Source organism: Vanessa atalanta, chromosome 2 (genome assembly GCF_905147765.1).
Source record: "Vanessa atalanta chromosome 2, ilVanAtal1.2, whole genome shotgun sequence".
Lineage (NCBI taxonomy): Eukaryota > Metazoa > Arthropoda > Insecta > Lepidoptera > Nymphalidae > Vanessa > Vanessa atalanta.
The window spans coordinates 2,916,566-2,937,359 of record NC_061872.1 but is presented as its reverse complement, the minus strand read 5'-3'; the positions used below and the strand labels follow the sequence as shown (position 1 = coordinate 2,937,359).

General features: G+C 30.8%; 1 protein-coding gene across 1 annotated transcript in view; it reads right to left on the bottom strand.

The window, feature by feature from the left end:
• Window positions 1-8,966, bottom strand: part of LOC125074626 (adenylyl cyclase 78C) — a 59,173-nt gene extending 50,207 nt beyond the window's left edge. The window contains exon 1 of the mRNA XM_047686001.1: window positions 8,789-8,966. The gene's annotated coding sequence lies outside the window, so the exon portion shown is untranslated. The remainder of the gene's footprint in view (window positions 1-8,788) is intronic.
• Window positions 8,967-20,794: the final 11,828 nt, after the last annotated feature.

Here is a 20,794-nt window from a genome sequence, read left to right as displayed (position 1 = left end):
TATTAACCATCCCTTACTTCGCCAATGCGCTGCCAAACTTGGGAACTAAGATGTTATGTCCCTTGTGCTTGTAGTTACACTGGCTCACTCACCCTTCAAACACAATAATACCATGCTGATTGGTGACAGAATGTCTCTAACCACCATTATATATTTTGTTTTCAACGCTCTACGTTCTCATAATATCTGCCTCGACATAAAGTCAAAAAGTATAACGTATTGTAATATGTGTTTTTTTAATGACCAGCTAGCTGAACTTCATTACTCGCGCTAAATTTAAACAATATCATAGAACACAACAACTTCATCCCCAATTTAACCCCCTCGACGGGTAAACAAGTTTCATCAAATCCGGTTCAGTGGCTTAAGAAGTGAAAGCGTAGACAGACAGACAGACCGAGCTACTTTCGAATTTATAATATTAGTGTGGATTGTATAATAGTTTATTTTGGATTCCGATTTGTGATTTGCGACTTATATTATAGTCAAGTCAAGTCATAAATTGTTTTGTTAAAGTCTAATTTATTATATCCTTAAATATATGCCTGACCACCAGTTTTATGTTCAGCAATTACTTACATAGAGGCTTCGTATCCATTAACATATTGGATTATTAATAGCAAACCTAATCAAAGTATCAGCTTTATGTTAGAATACACATCGAAACAGAGCCGATCGACGTAAACAGATTCCTAATTTTGCCTAATCTAAGAAATACTGACTAGTTTTTCAAACTCATATTATAGGAATAAATTAAATCTAAGTAATTTGTATCGATTTATTGACTAGAGCCTTAGAAGTAATATCCGTTCCTTTATAGATACCTTAATAAATTGACCCGATTAATCTGTTTCAATTTCCAGAAAAAAATATATAATTTTACAGCGCTCTCTTGACTTCAATATTAAATTTTATTGCCAGAAGACTTGACTCTGATATTTATTGGATTTCAAGTCTATTTTGCAAGACTAGTTCTTCTGTATTTGTTGCTAATAAACGTTCTATGATTACACAATATTTTGTCACCTTTTTTCGAATGTCATATAACTGATAATAGAAAGAGTGCAACAATGTGGCCGACATATAAGCTGCATAAACAGGCCCCTTAAACGTACAAGAATAATAAAATAAAAATAAAAAAAATATATTATAAATATTCACCACTGTACGACGTTTTAGTAAAGTCAATACAAAGTAATCATTTAGGTACATTACAAAAATAATTCATTACATTTATAGAAGACACAAAAGATGTAAAAGTTAAACTCAATGATTAAATTAAATTATTTTTTTATCCCTTTGTCGTGACAGATTTTCGTGTCATCGAGTTTCAAATCAAAACGATTCTAAAGATTTTTCACTTTAAAACGAAATGTCACACTGAGAAATGGCCCCACTGCTAAATAAATATGTAACCAAAAAAATATTTTATCCGACACATTTAGTTTTAATCGCAATATTTTCCTTCACAAAGGAACACGAGTTGTAATATAGACACAAATAAAGCAAGTCAAATGTTGTGGTACTTATGTGGATTTTTAAACGCAATGACCGCATTTCAAAATATTGATCTTTTGAATTGGTTTCATCGTTTTTTATAACCAGACAAATAATCTGAAGGATTATTTAACATTTAATCATAATTTCATAGCGTAGTCATAAATGTTTAATGAAACTTTCTAACGTACATATATAATTAATAGGAATAAGTTTATAATATTAATACCAATGAGGCAACAATTTTATAATCTAAGATGTAATATCCCCTTTGCCTATTATAACACTGGCTCACTCACTCTTTGAATCGGAACATAACAATACAAAATATTTTGCAATAGAATACGACACATAAACAGAGCGGCTTGCACGAAGTCGAAATCAAAAGTATGAAAATAATGCCAAATATAATTATTTGTATTTTTTTATAAAACAAAGAAGGAATGTACGTCTTTTAAAAATTTCACTATATCTTATTTTGTTCATATAAAAGTGAAATGTGTATTTAAAAACTCGATACTATATAGTTTTCATAATTAAATCGAAAATCACATTTTTCTGTAAAAATAGGACCTTGTGAAGTTACTAATTATAGCTTCCACTTGATACTGGTTATCTCAAGGTCAAATTTTGTTATGGAAATAGTACACGTGTTCGCTGTTCAAAAAATCTTCCCTGCTCCATTTTTATCGATACAATTTTGATGCAGATTTTTCACGTCATTGATTTACGTGTATTATATCCGGAACTTTTAACGATCGTTATTAAATAGATGAAGAGTTTAATATCAAATCTCTATGCACTGATAAAAACCGTTCAAGTTTACCTAGGACTGGAAGATACGACTGAGGCTTAATTATATAATAAATTTGATAAGCGAGAAATATATATCCCTGGTCAAACCATATCACACGCCTACGATTACTATTATATCGTTAAACTTTTAACTCTGCTGATTTACGCGACACACGCCAATAAAGCGTCCAACATTCCATCCATTTTTCCAACATCTCTAACAATCATGGTCATATTTCAGCTCATTCAGAGCTCATATTTATTGAATTATATAGCACCTTCCTCGTGAATCACTCCGCCCATTGGAGACCGGCCATCCGTAGTGTAACTAACACCTGTATGTGGGAGTGTTCTCACACAGTAAAATCATTTTTAGCATAGTATTTATAACGTATAACAGGTATATTTATTTATTTATTATTTATGCCTTTTGTGTAGCAATATTAATGATTTCTATTTCATTGATTATGGGTTGGGTTGGTTCATTAAATGTAGAAAATTATTACAGCGTAAGGGTAGAATAAAAGTAAGTTACTAGATTCAGTTTTCTTCGCAGTCGATGTTATCCAAACCATGGCAAGACAAATCTGCTTAGAATTAAACATCTATATTATTTCTTGATTTCTGATTTCTTGATGTCATATATGTAAGCGAACTGGCCGTTTGTCACCAGATGGCAAGTAGTGACTACTGCCATCAGGTGACACACAGCTCATAGATATTGCTACTTGTAGAAATAGTAATCATTTCTATTATCACCCAGATATCATAATATTATACTGTATGTTAGGCGATGCACGAATCGTAGCTCATAAATTTTAACAAAAATTAAGAAAGCAAATGATAATAGATTGTATGTGAATGTGAAACCACTATGTAACTTGTTATTTCTTCTCAGTAGATATAATATAAACAGAAGATACTAATGACATACTATTTTTATTAATCTAAAATATAAATAGTTCGTAGAAATATACAAAGAAATCGAATGTAGCAATTTACGACACTAAGAGTATCTTTTAGGCGGACATAGTTCTCAGTAGTGCGTAGTGTTGCTACGTGTTTCGTAGCGATATCGTAGCTTTACGTCGTAACCTTCTTATCTTATTATCTTTGGTGAAGTTTCTTATATCCTGTGATTACTTTGTCACCTCTTTGTGTTCGTATTTACCGTGCAATAGAATATTATCATTTTGATTAACAAATGGTCCTTTATTATTTATCATTGATTATATATTTTTTGGCAAATTATTTTACATACAATTCCATAATCACAGATGTTTTTTATTACAGTAAGTGGAAATGAGACATGTCGCTATTAATGATTGCATCTATATGAAAATATTACATACATTTACTAAAAAAAGACATTGAAGATTCGTATTGAAAGTCAGTCAAAGTAAGAGGATATTGTAAGCTATAAACATTTCCACCTTTAACTCAGCCATCTCTACTCTATACTATACTATACTCATGATAGAGTCCTCCAGATTGACTCCAATCATGACGGCCTTCTCTAGCTAACTACACATATTATTGTTGACAAATTTGGGTGCGATCGCAGGTGCACTCTCTATACCCTTATTCAAACATATATATCGGATGGATCTCATACCCACCACGACCGAAAAGACACAGAGTTCAGACACAGGACCAATTACTTTACGTGCTCTTTTCTTTTACACATCGGATTTTTTTTTCTTCATCGGAATTCGGAATCAGTGCCATTACAGCCATTACTTACACCAATATCTATCTCAGATAAATATATCAATACAGTAAAGATACCATTCTAATTATTTCTAAGATGTTTATCTGTGTGTGTTGATGTTCATATTTGTGCGTAGATAATTGAAATGTTTGTTTACGAAACAGGAGACAAATTGAGTAAAGAGAAATGACAGTGTAATTAATCGGAATCGTGACTCCAACCTACCATTACGTATTATGATAGAAATTATGAAGTAAACCGATAAAGCTAATAATATGACAATATTTTACTTGATGTCTGTACAAATATACCGCGTAATAACGTCAGATTCAACGTCTGATCTCTTGCAATCGTGGTCACTGATTTCTGACAGATTATTTTTTGTTTAACACATTCCTTATTCAATTTAATACGCTGCTTATAAACATTATCAAATTAACTATCACTATGGAATGTTACACACATTTAAAAATATAGGACACATACGATTTCCCTTCACTCGTGGATGGAGTCTTGGAATTTATATTTATTTGAAGTATTTCCGGTAACAATCCGATTCGACACCAAGATGATAAAACTCTATACATCTATGATAATAATTAGTTTTTCATCCAAAATACTTCAATTCCTTATTCGCTATATAATACATTTGTTTATTTTTTAACACATCTACGCTACATACTTACATCTAAATCATATATCTACATATCGTCCAACAGAAAAATAGTTTAAAAATTCGTATCGGTGTGACTTTCTGTCCGCGTTATCAACGTCCCATGTAACGCCTTTCAAGGCGTTAATTCTACTAACAAACCATTACTTTATCGGAATATAATTGGTATAGTATCGGAACCGATATAAACATATATAAACATTGACTTTCAGTTAGAAGTCAGAGAGTCCGTTTAAGCTACAATTTAGTTTTGTGAATTTGGTCAAAGTTGAGTAGGAATAGAATTGGAACTTATCATAATCGTTATAAATTAGTAGAATTTCCCCGGATTCATAAGGATTAAAGTGAAGGCTTGTGCTGGTGCTTTTATATTAATTAGCCGATTTAAATTAAGATAATTTTGTAAATTCGACTTATTTTTTGTGTGTACTGTATCTTAATTAATTCACGAGTTGTGAATAGATTATAATAAATCATTATTTTTTTTCAATTGGTTGTATCATGATTATTATTAAATAAAAATTATGCATCTAGTAGATTTAACGCTTGTTGCAGTGATATAGTCGATATTAGCCAAAGCTTGTAGCCAAAGATAAATTTGTTAAAAAGTAACCATCGATAATAATTCTTGTTTTCTGATTATAAATGAGAAAAATCGCCATATTTTGATAATAAGACAATAAAAAATGCTTTAATAGTCACAATGAATCTCCATCGCATAATAACGTTTGAAAATCAACAAGAAAGAAAAATAATCGCAACACGTTGGAACTATACGAGGCACACCAGCCTTTGAGCAGATGCCTTTGAGCACGGCAAAAAACCGGCAGCGGATGGATCGCCTTGCGGCCACGCCTCGAGTAGCAGCGTTTGAGATAATTGACGACACTGAACTGTATCTTTAGAGACAATATTTATATTTATGAAGTTTTTATTTTAAAAAAAAATAATATTTACATTAATTCGGTATCGAATTACAGGAAAGTTAACAAAATATTTAATACAAGTACAATTGTACATTAACAAACGTCTACAAAGCGTGTACATGCACACACACGCACTCGCCTTGCGTGCGCACGCACACACATACGTACGTTAGCTAATGTTTACGAAATAGATTTTATTTTCATTTTGGTAACACTGATGGTCACAAGCTTCCAGTCATTGACAGTAAATATACCATTCGATACATGGACGATCATGCAGCACCGACAATGGTAACTAAGTTTTTTTTTTTACCAGATTTGTTTCTTTCTATACATTTTGCGTCCTTGAGTTTTCTTATTGTAATGTATACATTAGACTTTTATGATGTCTTTTTAAAATAACTATTAATGTTAGCAGACGTTAATTCAACCAATTATGCTTATGATAATGGAGATTGGCTAAAGGTAACCCTAGATTGATATACTCCTGGAACACCGCGGTGTCTCTGTTTGAAAGCCATTTCTATTGATGGCAACTAAGACGTTACCTCTGCTAATTATACTGTCCCTGTCACTGTCACTATCACCCGTCCATCCGGCTAACCGGACCGGCTATCACAAAGCCATCAGTTGCTTGCCTACAAATTTAGGAGCAATGTGAGCGATGACTGACAGCGTTATATACCTTCATATTCACTTAATGTTATTATACTTCAAACTTACTTGTATTCCAAGTCGATGAAAGGGACTCATTGGGTTGCCCGTCAAGCTATTAAAAGGTTTTAATTGAGAAAGGTACTTTAATTAGCAGCAGATCCCTTTAGGTGAAAGTGTGAAATACAATTAAATAGAGAAATGTATATTATGTAACTTTGTTAAGTCAAGTGGACAAAGATTATTTCAACAATTTCACGTAAAGTTGAGTAACGATATAATCAGTACATATCCGACCTGCTTGCAAAATATTTTTTCTTGAGAAGAATATTTAGACCTTATCGAAAATTTAAATTTGTGTACACACACTCACACAGTCACACACTCACACACACACACACACCTTCATCTATATTTCTTTGCTATGTCATTGTTTTACGTGTTGATCAATTTTACAAGGTGTAGAAAGAGCGAGTCCTTTTCTTGAGTTTTTAAAAACATCAGAATCAAATTCTCTATAAAGTAATTATATACATATAAATGAAAATATTACACTGACTCACAACTTTAAAATGGCTTGAAATAATAGAATTTTATTACACAACGCAAGCCAAGTTTAGTTTTAGTAGTGACGAGATCACAATAAAGCTTTAAGTAAAATTAGAGTGGACGATGTTATTGCGTTTCATATAATTTTATTATCATTGTGAATAAGGAAGCATATCAGAACAAAATACTTTATTTAATATTGCCCTAACTTCCACAACCGAAGAAACGCCTGACCTAAGAAGAATAGACGAAAGAACTCAGAGGGACTTTTCTTCAATTTACAATGATTACGTAAAGTAACTGTAAAAATCACACTGCTGGGCTACTACCTCCTTTTCTTTTGACGAGAAGGTCTAAAGTTTAGTCCACCATGATGTTCCATGATGGGTTTCATCTGACATATGTAAGATTTCTCACGATGATTTCCTTCAAAAAATTCTGTGGCGCTTGCCTGGGTTTGAACCCATAATTAATCAATATTAAAGTATTCAAACCACTGTACCCTATCTGCTCTCTCTCTCTATATATATTACGACTTATAATTTAGAAGTCGAAATTAAGTATAAAATATAATAAATGAAAACAATGATCACATTCCACCTTTTAATTCAAAAAAAGAGATATTACTAAAATGTCGGATAGTTTTATTAATCGAAACTTCTAAGACTGGCAGATTAATTAACCGACATATTCAGAAATATTTAAAATAAATATACCCATATTTTTGTATACAAAATTAAATACTGAATTTTTGCCAATGGTAATATTTAAATATTTATAAGAAAACCTTAATGGATTTTCAGCAAACATTGACTAATAAAAACTGAAATATTTATAAGCCGAGGGGCTAATTGTGAATTTTAATTATATTATACTAAGCTAGTTCCCCTTCTTTGTCACACTTTCTATTGTTTGTGTCTTGTTAGTTTTAAATATTTATATATAATTAAAAACGAATACTCAAGGACGATTTTACAAACACTTTTGATCTAGCGAGGTCTTCAATAGCTCATTTTTACCACTCAAATTACACCTATCAACTATATTTAATCAATTCCGCACGAACCAATGAAACTCCACGCTCGTTATCTTCAATATAATCTGATATAGAATTATATTCCTTGTCTATTAATGATTTTATAAACTAGGCTTTAAGTATAATACTTGGAAAATGTAAAAGCGTTAGGATTATACTATTTCACTATTGCAAACTCAAATAGTATTTTAGTTTAAAGGTTCAATGAGCCTTGATTTAAGAATCCATGGTTGACAGCACAATATTAATGAAGGAAAACTTCTTACAGATCACTAGTATACATAAGGTGGTTTGTTAGACTATATATTTTTGTAAAATACTATGGTTGTGTAATAATTATACACTTTTCGACCGAGGAAGATGCTACTTGATCTTTATTGATAAAAGTCGACATTGGTTCCGCAGAATTTTCAAGTGAACTAATTTACGTTTTTATTACATAATGTTATGTTTTTTTTGTAATAGAAAATTCAATAAGTAAGAGAAAGCTATAGTTTTTCTTTTGTATAGAAAGTTTCTTTATAAGGATTATTAAAATTATTTCTAACTTCGGCTCAAATATAACAGTTCAAATACGTCTGACCTTTTATTGAATTGAATAGTAACGACTTTTTTCTCATCATCAAACCTTAATAAATTCTCGTCATGTTTTTCAAAAATATACATAATACTTTCTTTGATTACATTATTTTCTAATCAAAAATAAAATATAATACATAAAAATACAAATATCTTATAAGCTTAAATGTATTTTAATAAAATTAATAAAAAAAATACCGAATAAGATTTTTATATATCAATATGTTAACAAAGTTTAATAAAAAACCCACATATTTTAGTAGAGTTACACATAACAATTAAACATAAATATATATAATAAATTAGTAATATAAATTATACAATTATTCAACAGGAATGCAATTAAACGGTTATTAAAATATACTTACCTCTAAAAATGCATAGTTCATAAGGAAAACTAACTATTAATAATAATAGTTCACTATAGATGGTAAATATTCGTGATGTGTTGTCAAGTTTTTATATTATTCCAGTAGACTTGTTAATATATCACAATCATCACATAACACTGATTTTCAAACATAATAACAGAAAACTTTTTCTATATTTTCCTTCTCACTTACGCGCGACCGCTCTTCGTGAAGACCGATTGAATACTGAACTCTGAAAAACGTTTCCTATTTTGTAAGCATATCATTATTTCATTCGTAACAATATAAGTGAACGTAATACATTGCATCCTTCAATGAGGAATTATACGTGATCGGTTTCGAGTAAACGCAATGAATACCGTATTGTATCAATGTTCGTATAGATTATAGTAATTAATTCAATGGCATTGTTATCTACACAACGTAGCGACAACGAAATCTGAACTTACAAATTTCCACTAACTTTTTTTCGCAAGCGTAAAGAATAACTTTTCAAAATGTTGTACAATTTATGTCGTAGACTTGACTAAGATTTATTCAAGTTAATTGAATACTAATAAAATGAGGAGTTGTTTATTTTAATACCAAGTTGAAAAATTACTAAGTATAATTCCTACTAATATAATAAATGCGAAAGAACTCTGTGTGTTACCTGTTTACACCTAAGCCGCTTAACCGATTTTGATGAAATTTGGTATGGGAACAGTTTGAGTCCCGCGGAACGACATAACATTTTTTAATTAATTAAATGTGGAGGGTGATTGGTACGCTATAAAGTTTTATATATTTCGTGCAGATAAACGGGTTCAGCTAGTAATATACATAAAACTTATACAAAAAAAATCACGTGCCGATGTGCACGAAGGTTAGGGACGGTTTTATTATCATAGCTTCACTTTACAATTTAAATTGCTTTGAAGTTATATTAATAATAAATAAATAATACATAATTTTAATAAATTTATTTACAGCTCAAGGTGTCTTCGTAAATTGGTAGTGTAACATTAAAGTAAATTATTAACACTTATTTCATAATATTCATTACAGATTACGTTTCTATTACGCCATCAATTTACGAAGCTTTGATGCAAGTCTGAAGTCATATCGGGGCTGCACGTCATGTTTATTCCGAGCTTCATCAGCGTTATCTGCAACGTGGGCATCACATCAATAGTCGATCATCCAGGGTTACCATAGATAAGCACTTACTTTTCTATTGAAATTTATTTGAACAATACTGTAATCATAATTTTGTCTCATATGTAATTATTACGAATCGTTTCTTATTATACCAAATAATATTAAAAAAACACATATTTTTTCGATAATACATTAAACATTATATTCATTTACACATTTAGTAAAATACAAGCCTTAATAGTAAACGATATGTCTTTATTAAAGGATAATTTTAAACATAACATAGATTAAGTCAAATAATGTAAAGTTATATTACGTATGTAGATAAAATTTAATAAAACACCTGGTAACCCTGGCGTTATCTCGCGACTCGCACTCGCACTATCTCGCGGTAGCTCGCGTGCGCTACACGTGTTTATGAAAAGGCCTTAATAACGCAAATAGAGCGATCTGGTATGGTTCTGATATCGATAGTTTACGACTAAACTCCTGATACATCTAGGCTTATTAAGCTTAAAACAATGAAAAAATATTTGAAAACATTTATTGGACAAAGACGATAATTGTATGAATTCACAGACAAATTCTTATAAGCAGATTTTAAATAATACTTAAGTTGCAATGAATTGAAAATTATTATCTATCTTCCATTTACCCTTTTCATTTGCAACCAAATCTGTTTGTACGAAATGCTGACAATGAAAAGTTTACTCAAAGTTGATTTTTATTTTAGCTCCGAACTAATTTTATGTTATTGAACATTCAATAATAAAATAAAACTAGTTATTTCTCGTGAAGAATTTTTTTAATAATTAATACTTAACATATAACTCAATAAAAAATTATATACGTGATAAAAAGTGGAGTATGCATACTCTGATTATCATAATAGATAAAAAATAAATAATAATTCTATTGTATTTAATAGCCAATGTTACCTTAAAAGTTGTTCGGACAAGAGTAAATTTCTTGCCAATCCTTCCCGGTAGAATCTACATTCCGAACCAGTCGTAAATTTAAATTTAATTTAAAGTGTAAAATGATCATTCAAAAGTTCACGCAAGAGTCGAGTTGAATAAAATATATTTTAATTTTATTTTATTTGACACCTCTTAACTACGTAGATGTTTTCAATTTCAAAAAGACTAACGTAATTAAAAATATGTATATATATATTGGCATTGTATATATCATGCTTATATACGATTTGCGTTGTATTATTATTTATAGGTCTTTTAACTATTACGTTTGTATGTATCACTTCAGCTACAGTTTTTATTAGATATAAAATAATTTATTGATTATTTTGTCCGAATATTTAATAACGAAAACATAAAATTCTGTGCTTATCATGACTGTGATGAGACTACGGATAGTCTAAATTTTAAATTTACTATGAGGGTGATACTTCGAAAGCTACTCATATAATAATATTTATATACTTACTAGTTGTCGCCCGCGACTTCGCTCGTGTTTTAGGGATTGGTTGTCACGTGCTAGGAAAAAATAGTAGCCTAAGTTCTTCCTTGGAGTTCAAGTTTGCTTTATACCAAATTTCATCAAAATTCGGTTCATTGGGTTGGCAGTGAAAGAGCGACAGACAAACAGAGTTACTTTCACATTCATAATATTAGTATAGACAGTATAGATATATACATTAGAGAAACGTGTAATTCGATGTACATCATTCCAATTAAGTTTTAGTTACCACCATTCTGAAGATTTTAACGATACATACTTGTAAACTGGTTTTAAAGTGATATGCATTAAATTATACCTTCAGATGTACTTTAAAGTGGTCGCTAGTCTAGACTACTGATTCTGATTGTAAAAAGGCCATTGCGATACTGTATAACATGAAATAAATAGCAAATTAAATACAAAACATGATGGACATAAGTAGGTACATGATTTCGATGAAGATTTTCCTACAGAGATGATAAAAATATTTCATGCGAAACAAGAGGGAATTGGGCAATTTCCGTTCTGATTGTATTGTGTTGAGCTTTTTCTTTCATTCTACAACGTTTAACTAAGATACAAATTTTATTTGAATCCGTCCAATCCTTTGAACGAAGTTGAGTAAAAAAATAGCCAAAGAATATCAATGAGAGATTTTGTTGGTTATTGGAAAGACGCGTGTCTCCAATACATGTTAGTATAAAACGCCATTGATCCCACCCGTACAGTAAAGCGTATTTCCTTTGCTTGTTAAAGTAAAATTATCAGCATAAAATATGTTTTAAATTTAATGAAACATTTATTATATTGAACTGTATTTGCTTCACAGGACTTTCACAGAACTTCACATATAATATATAAAAAGCCTGACTAGAATATATCCCTATATCCCAGGCATATTAAATAAATCTGACATGTTCCACTTAGTTGAAAACATATTGTAAATATATAGAAAGAGTCAAAACATTTAAATCCCATGACTGACGGACTATGGACGGTGTCAGGAATGGTTTATCTTACATCTTATACATACCTCGTGAACCAATCGAAATGGTTCACGAAGTTCCGTGGTGTTGAGGACAGCGATATCCGAGTCAAGTAAATATTGTGATGAAAGTCGTAGAAAACAACACCTTCAGGTTTCAAAGCATTCCAATTCTTCTACGCTTTAGTTGTTGGACTACATACCGAAAATAGTCGATACACGTACGTGATAAGGATCTTGTCTTATCAAAGACGTATTTTATTCATTCTTTCGATCCGTTTAATTGGTGGAGGGGGTTTGTGAAAGACCATTTTGGCCGTTACTAGAATAGTAACTATAATACTCAGTATTGTTGTGTTACGGTTTAAAGGTGAGTGAGCTAGAAACTACACTCACAATCACAAGAGAAATAACATTTTAGCTCAGTAGATTGGTGACACAATGGCTATGGAAGGGATGGTTAATACTGACGGTGCTGACCAGTCACCACTTACCACTAACACAAATGGTCAACTTGGCAGTGTGCCTACCTAATACAAAATAAAAACTTGTTTCATGACTATGCTTTCAAACTAGGTACCGAGTTCTATCTCAAATACTCTTTACGAGTTACCATTATTATGTGTGGTCAATTACAAACATAAATCCAATAAATACTTTTAAAATTTAAGTAAACAATTTTCAAATAGTCTACAAAAACAATATAACCTTTGATCTTGTTAATATGTATGTATGTGTGATATGATATACTTTATAGAAAGGATAAGCTTTACATACTTTTTGAAATTCCAAATATTTGAACAGATGAAGTTTAATCAGCACTTCAATAAGCGTCGCTCGTCTCGTATTTCTATGTAAATTGAGTGTATGCATATAAAAGAGTTTTTCATAGTTTAGTTATTTCGTGAATCCTCGAGATATTTAGTGAATCCTTCAGTCGAAAGCTACCTACACGAATACGATGATATCGACATATGCTAAGTGAGAAATCTATATCACATGTACAAACATATTTAAATAATCTTTGCAACAGCTGTAATAAAATAATTTATCAAAATTTTACGCAAATTTATTTATTGGAAATAAAGGCATTTTGAAGTTTGATTTTTGACACATTTTTTTCTACAGAGCGAAACAATCCCTGTATTGATAAAGGTTATACCCTGTACAAGATAGCCTGATCTTTTTGACAGATGTAATTTTATCTGATCGACATAACTTTACAATGACGAACATATTATTTCCTTAATTTAATGATTTTAAAAATTGTAAAAATATTTAAAAAAATACATATAATACATAAATTTCTAAAGATCCAAGCGTTATCCGAAAATTTTAAGACTTTTGCTATTATAAATAAATTATTGCTTCAAAGTAAAATTTAAATAGAAACACTGAAAATAATAGATGCTTGTATAATGTTACATGTCGGATGGTAGGGAAGCGAATAACAGGCAGTAAATGCTACAAATATCGATTACAAAAATCCTTATTAAAGATCATTGTTAAGTTATTGTTACAAACGGGGGTCATTTTGGTTGGGATCTCTTTAGCTGGTATAACGCTTTTCAGAAAAATAAGTAAAAAAAAAAACTGAATTCAAATTTGAATTACGCATTCCATCGTACCATCGACTGTTATATATGTTATATATTCTGTTTCTCATCACTTGCCCGTCTGTCAAGCTCATCAAGCTAACTTGAACAGGGTATAATAATTATAATTTAAACTTCATGTTATTTCCTCTTACGGTACCAAAAAACTTTATAACTCGGAATTAAACAGCGCACGAACATAACGTACATTTCAATAAACATATTATAATTAAACAGACTTGTCGGTACGTTTATATTCAAATAAGCACGTACTCGCATACATTAAGTTAAGAACGCAAGTTCGGAATATGTGCTATTTAGTAGCATGCTATTAGCATAATTACTAGATCACAATGCTATTTACAAATGCTATTATAGATTGGAGATCTTGATTATTATATATGACGGCGTATGGTCCGCCATCTTGTTTATTCATACTGGTTGCAAAAGAGTGTCAATGGGAGTTGAACGGCGCTCTAGTGAAGCGTCACGTCGATGGTAGCGCGGCAGCCATCTTGAATCGACAGTTAGATTCAAAATTTCCCGCGCACCACGTTTGCGACAAATCGCTAATTTCCAACATTATCTTTATTCTTTTGTAATAGATTCAGTGATTGATGTGTGTTATTGTAAATGATTTATTAACGAATCGATATCGATAACTATTGTGAATATTTCTCTGTAATTAATTTGTTTAATTAAAAACTAACTAAATTTGTGGATCGTTCATATAAAATCGTTTGAATGTACGCCCACATATCTCGAATAATCCTGATATTGCTAATAAAATGTCTATATATATATTTATAATTGTATTTCACACGCATAACTTTTTATTTTAAATGTTGGTAAATATTCTCGGTAGAATCTATATAGATTAGATGAACTAATATAGATATAATATAGATGAACCGAACCATAGCTTTGCTTAATATAGTTTAGCAAAATAACGATTCAAAAGTGCTCGTAAAAGCCTGCTTGAATAAAGTATATAAGTAGATTTTGATAAACAAGATCTAAATAAAATGTGGGTTTTCAGTTAACAAATTGTCAGTAGCAGCTCGGAGTTTGAAGTTAGCTTAAGTTAGTTATTAATTGCAGTCTCACCGGATTACGAGAGTACGAGAATAGAAAAAGCACTTTATTCCGTAAGATTTTTTGAATTTAAAACCATATTCTTTAAATTATAATCGTCACGGGCAAGCAGCCAACTGTCACACCACGTTACAGGTTCGCTATGATGAACTGTCAGCTAGTGCTAGTAAAATGTATTATAAAAAGTTCGATAGCTGCAGTAATCACAGCGACCTCTTGAAGGTGAGAGCATATCGGACGTTGATTGAAAAGTGTACTACTTGGGCTTTATATTTTTAGCAACAAATACATAATCCTCTTTTATTATACGTTATTTCTGTAGTATGTATTTTATTCCATGTATTTATTTAGTATTCTTTATTATATTTATTTATCGATTATATTCAGTTAAAATGAATATAGGACATGATACTAAAATAATTCTCTAAAAGTCAACCTTACACTAAGAATTTTACAAAGAAGATATACTTTATACAAATGAATAGTATAAAACTAAATACAGGTATAGTTAGAAATAACGAGTACGTAAATTAATCACATAGATTCTTAATGTTCCTTGGATGATATGTTTAAATGAGTATGTGTTAGGTTAGGTTAGTTGTTGAGGAAATATAGCACAGACTATTTTTACAAGTTAGCTTAGTAGCTCTCTAAGATCTACCAAGAGTTTGTACTATGTTCTACTGCATGAACGGTGTAGGTTTGTCGAAGGTGAAGTGCTATGGAAAGAGACTGAAAATAGAAGCGTACCTATCCTTAGGGCGTAGCGTACCATTGTTTATACTGTACCAAAATTTTTATCTAGTCTTAAAATACTCAGAAAAGAAAAGGTCTATTTGATGAAACAATATCTTTTACAATAGAAAAACAAGTGAAACTATTTAATTAAATAATAATATGCAAATATTATGATTACAAATAAGAAGCAACAACCCACGATATAACAACGTTGTAAAATAAGACTCAAATCCTTTTGGTTTACATACAAGCCCATCAGCTGAACCATATCTAGATAAATCTGTTTAAATATGGATATATATTGATGATTTTTTTAAAGAAATTTTTTTTTTTATTATTGTTCTTTTTCGTAGACTTATACCGTTAATAATTAGCAAGGAAATAAGGCTCTATATAAAACGTTAAAATTAAAGGACGAATATACAAAAATTATCTTGTCTTTTGGAACAGGAACCTACTTGGTCGTTCAAAGAACCCACCAAATTTTTATAACAATTGTATAATTATTTAAGGATAATTGGTCATTTATCGCCCATGAACCGGGGGCTTGAAGGGCCATCTCTGGCCTTATTTATGTTATTTTCGACTCGCCTATATTTAAAATAAAATAAATAAAATAAAATAAAATAGTCTCTAGACGCTGAAGTAAGGTTCTCCTTTGGAGGAGAAGGTTAAGATCATATTTCTCCACGCTGCCCCAATACGTGCTAGATAGGCATGTGGCAGAATTTCAACCGAAACATACAAGTGTCCTCACGGCGTTCTCTCTCGAAATAACAATTTTTTTTTTACATTAGTAGCCTGTAAATTTTCCGCTGCTGGGCTAAGGCCTCTCCCTTTTAGGAGAAGGTTTGGAGCTTATTCCACCACGCTGCTCCAATGCGGGTTGGTGGATACACATGTGGCAGAATTTCGTTGAAATTAGACACATGCAGGTTTCCTCGCGATGTTTTCCTTCACCGCCGAGCACGAGATGAATTATAAACACAAATTAAGCACATATAAATTCAGTGGTGCTTGGATGGGCTTGATCCCGAAATCATCGGTTAAGATGCACGCGTTCTAACCACTGGGCCATCTCGGCTCTCTCGAAATAATTTAACACAAATTAGACACACAAAAATCCAGCTATGCTTGCCGGGCTTTAAACCCAGCATCAACGATTACGTGTTCTCTCCATTTGATCGTCTTTATGTACATTTGTAAATTTTGATCTATTGGAATATTTATTTAACTTATTTCTTATGTTTTTATTTGTAATTGATTGATTGACTGACGTATTAATGTGCTATCCAAAGCTAAAGTACAGACAAACTTTGTGATGGAAGATACCTCAGAGGAATTCTTGGACCACGAAAATGATAAAGTTTTGAGTGATGATCCCCTAATACTTAAAAAAAAACAAAGAATGAATTAAGGCTTCCTCATAAATCCTTACTAATATTTAAAATCTGTCTGTATGGTTTTTCCGGTCTGACTTCTTATTTACTCAACCGATCATCATGAAGATGCATGATGCTTATTGATGTATTCATTTTGTCAGGGTGTAGGAAAGGACAAAGGTTACTTAACAACTAAAGCCGCGGGTGTAAACTCGTAGAATATACTATACGAGACTGCAAATATTTCACCGCTGGGCTAAGGCCACCTCTCCCTTTTAGGAGAAGGCTTAGAAGATATTGCACCACGCTGCTCCAATGCAGAATTTCATTTAAATTAGACACATGCAGGTATATTCCTTCTCCGGGCATGAGATGAACAAACTATGAATATGGAAATGGCCTGGGTTTGAACCCGCAATCACCGGTTAAAATGGCCGCGATCCAACCACTGGGCCATCTCGGCTGTAGAATACATATTAATGGTAATAAAAGTATTAACATTTTATGGTTTCCTTAAAAAAACACAGATATTAAAATATAAGTCAGCTTAAAATATACAACGCCCTCAAATACGAAAGCTCAATTTCCAAGTAATTAAATCAAGTTGTTTGTTTCTATTATAATTAATCTATTTTATGAAACGCGAATAATTAGTGAATCTTTATTACGGGAAATTTTCTGAAATATGAACATAATATTTAAGTTTCTATATAGTAATCCTCAGCCCTAATTGATAAATGACGGCGAATGATTTTAAAATGTCAGGATAAATAAATTGAACAGCGTTTATAGTTATAACGTATATGGATGTTGGTTTTTTCTGTTTCGGAATTGTACACTTTGTCACTTTTTAACCGAACATCGTGGAAATTGGCTCATAGATACATACTGTAAATTAAAATGAGAGTAACAGCCTGGTCACGTCCCTTATAGTCAACGCTGTTTTTACTTTTGTTGGTTTTTTTAATATTTAAATAAAATCAATAAGGATAACGAACATTTTACAAATTTAGTCAGATGACTTCTACATGGACGCCAAAGGGTCTTCGTTTACACTTTACTGGCTAAAAGGCTTAATCTCTTAATTGAAATAAACATATCAGCTCCTGTATTTAACCTTAATCAACGTTTGAATATATTTCAGGCCACTTTTCACAAAATCTTTGTTTATTTATTTGATTAGGAAGCCGACGATACTAAATGAATATTTTACGATGAAATTTAAATTAAAAACGTATCATTTGGTTTTACGATTTCAGACTAACTCAACAAGCGACTTATAAAATTATACTATGACATTTTTAGTTTTAAATATCAAATTGTTTAAAGTAACTAGGTTTTTATTAAAAATAACTAATAATTTTAATATATTTTTATTACTTAAAACTTATCTTATACTTTGAAACAATATTTTAAAAAAAAGATGTATTTATTCAAATAAAGAAAGTAAGTTAAAAAGAACTCATTTATTCTGATCTTTTTATATGATAGCCTGCTGTTCAATGTTCGACTACAGCGACCATTCTGAAAGAAGATTAGCCGGCGTAATCCGTAGAAGAGTTTACAGTGCCAGCTGGGCAAACGCGTGTCGCAAACACAGGTGCACTCTCTCATAATTCAATCGGACCAAGCCCAACGTAATTTCCGAAGCAAGCAAGTATTAATAATACCAAATCTTATACTTCGGACTACTTACTAATCCTACTAAGAATTTTTGACAGGAAAACACAACTTTTTAGAGATTCAACCCGGAAATTAATTCCAACGCCCTCAATCATCCATCTTATGGACACTTTTAATAGACCCTAGATTTTTTTTGAAACGTAATTTCGTTTCCCTTGCTCTTTGTCTCTTTCTATGTATACGGTTTTGTACAATATTATTCAAACTTATTTTTGTTATAATATTTACTTAAATGTGTTATTAATAAATGTCATTGTCATTGAATTATTTTCAAACATTGATAATTTATTTTATTGTGTCTTAATGAATACATAATATTTAGCCAAAACAACTTCATTTCAATCGGGTGTGCCACGACAATCTCTCTATTTCTATTATTTCTATCATAAAATACCATCCCAAAACCACATCCTTGTACTAAGACTTAGTATATTAACAAGCACTAAAAATACTGTTACGTTTTACGAAGTCTCATAAAAACGATAGTATTTTAAAACTGAAAACAACCAGTATGACATGTGGAAAAGTAATATAGTTAAAGTTTAGTATCGTATAAGACTGGACCCGAGCCAACGTCCTCACTTTCTTACTCCAAAGTACTGCGATACTAGGGCTGCCAGTATTAATAATAGTATCAAAAATGCGACAGCTAAATAAATCACCGTTGCATAATAAATTTATCAACACATTATAAAAGAGTTACAATGTGAAGATACAGTGACCGTTCGTTGATTATTTATCGGTCAATTCCCTTCTTATTTTCTCAATGGTAACAAGTAAAAAATTTAAATTGAATTATATATTTTTACACAATACCACGTAAGCCCCCCGGTGTTGCAGATTTCCATGGTGGAAGACGAGGCTAACCTAACCTAACCTAAAAGATAAAGAGGAAAAAATTAAAATGTAAAAATTTTGTTTAAATTACTTAAATGTACACTCTCAATAAAAAACCTACTCGGAGTTATAGGCTAATTTGGCAAAGCACTTGGACGTGATAATTCAACACGTGTCGTATTACAACGATATTATGAAACGGAGTGTTGACATCATTTGCATAAAATATTAATAAACAGTTTTTAAAGTTTTGTAAGCGAACTGAAAGTTTAAGCGCACCTTTGCATATAGATATATACGTAGATAAAGCAGTATTATATAGTATATATTTAAGTTTTTAAGATATATTTTTTTTTATTTTCGGCCTATTCTGCTAGAATTTTATTTATTTTATTAAAACAAATACGTTCTATTTTAAAACACCACATAAAAATTAAATAATCTCTGTATTCAATATTCTACGAACAACGTTTTATTAAATTTTAAATTGTATTTTTTTTATTATTATGGAGATCAGTTCGATAATGTACTTTCAATTCTGAAGTTAATATCTAATTTCAGACGTGATTTTTAAGATGAAAACATGTTATGAGTTCTCGCAGCTCATTTCAGATTTAAGTCTCATTCCGATCTTTTGACTCGATTGAATAAGGAATACTTCGCTGGTCTGGAATATTTTTTGTAAACAAATTTAAAAATTATGTTTTAAATTGTAACAGTAATTTAAGATTTAAGATATTTTACTTACATTAACAACAAATCTTATCATATCAATCATGCAAAATCCGATCTTCTGGACAAAACATTTACCAGCCCTCCTGTCACCGATAGAGTCAATAATGAGATTAAATTTACTGCTTACTAATTTATAAATATTAATTTAATAATTATTGTTAAAACAAAAAGATGTACCTATAACTGTGTAACTATATAAAAATAGTTAAAGCAAGTGAAACTTATTATCAAATTTTGTTTTACCATAAATTCTAATAATGAATATTTTTTTATGATAAAACATTGTGCCAAATTATAAATGAAGTATCTGTATGTAATGTTCGTGGAAAAAAGATTCAATATGTTTTTTAAT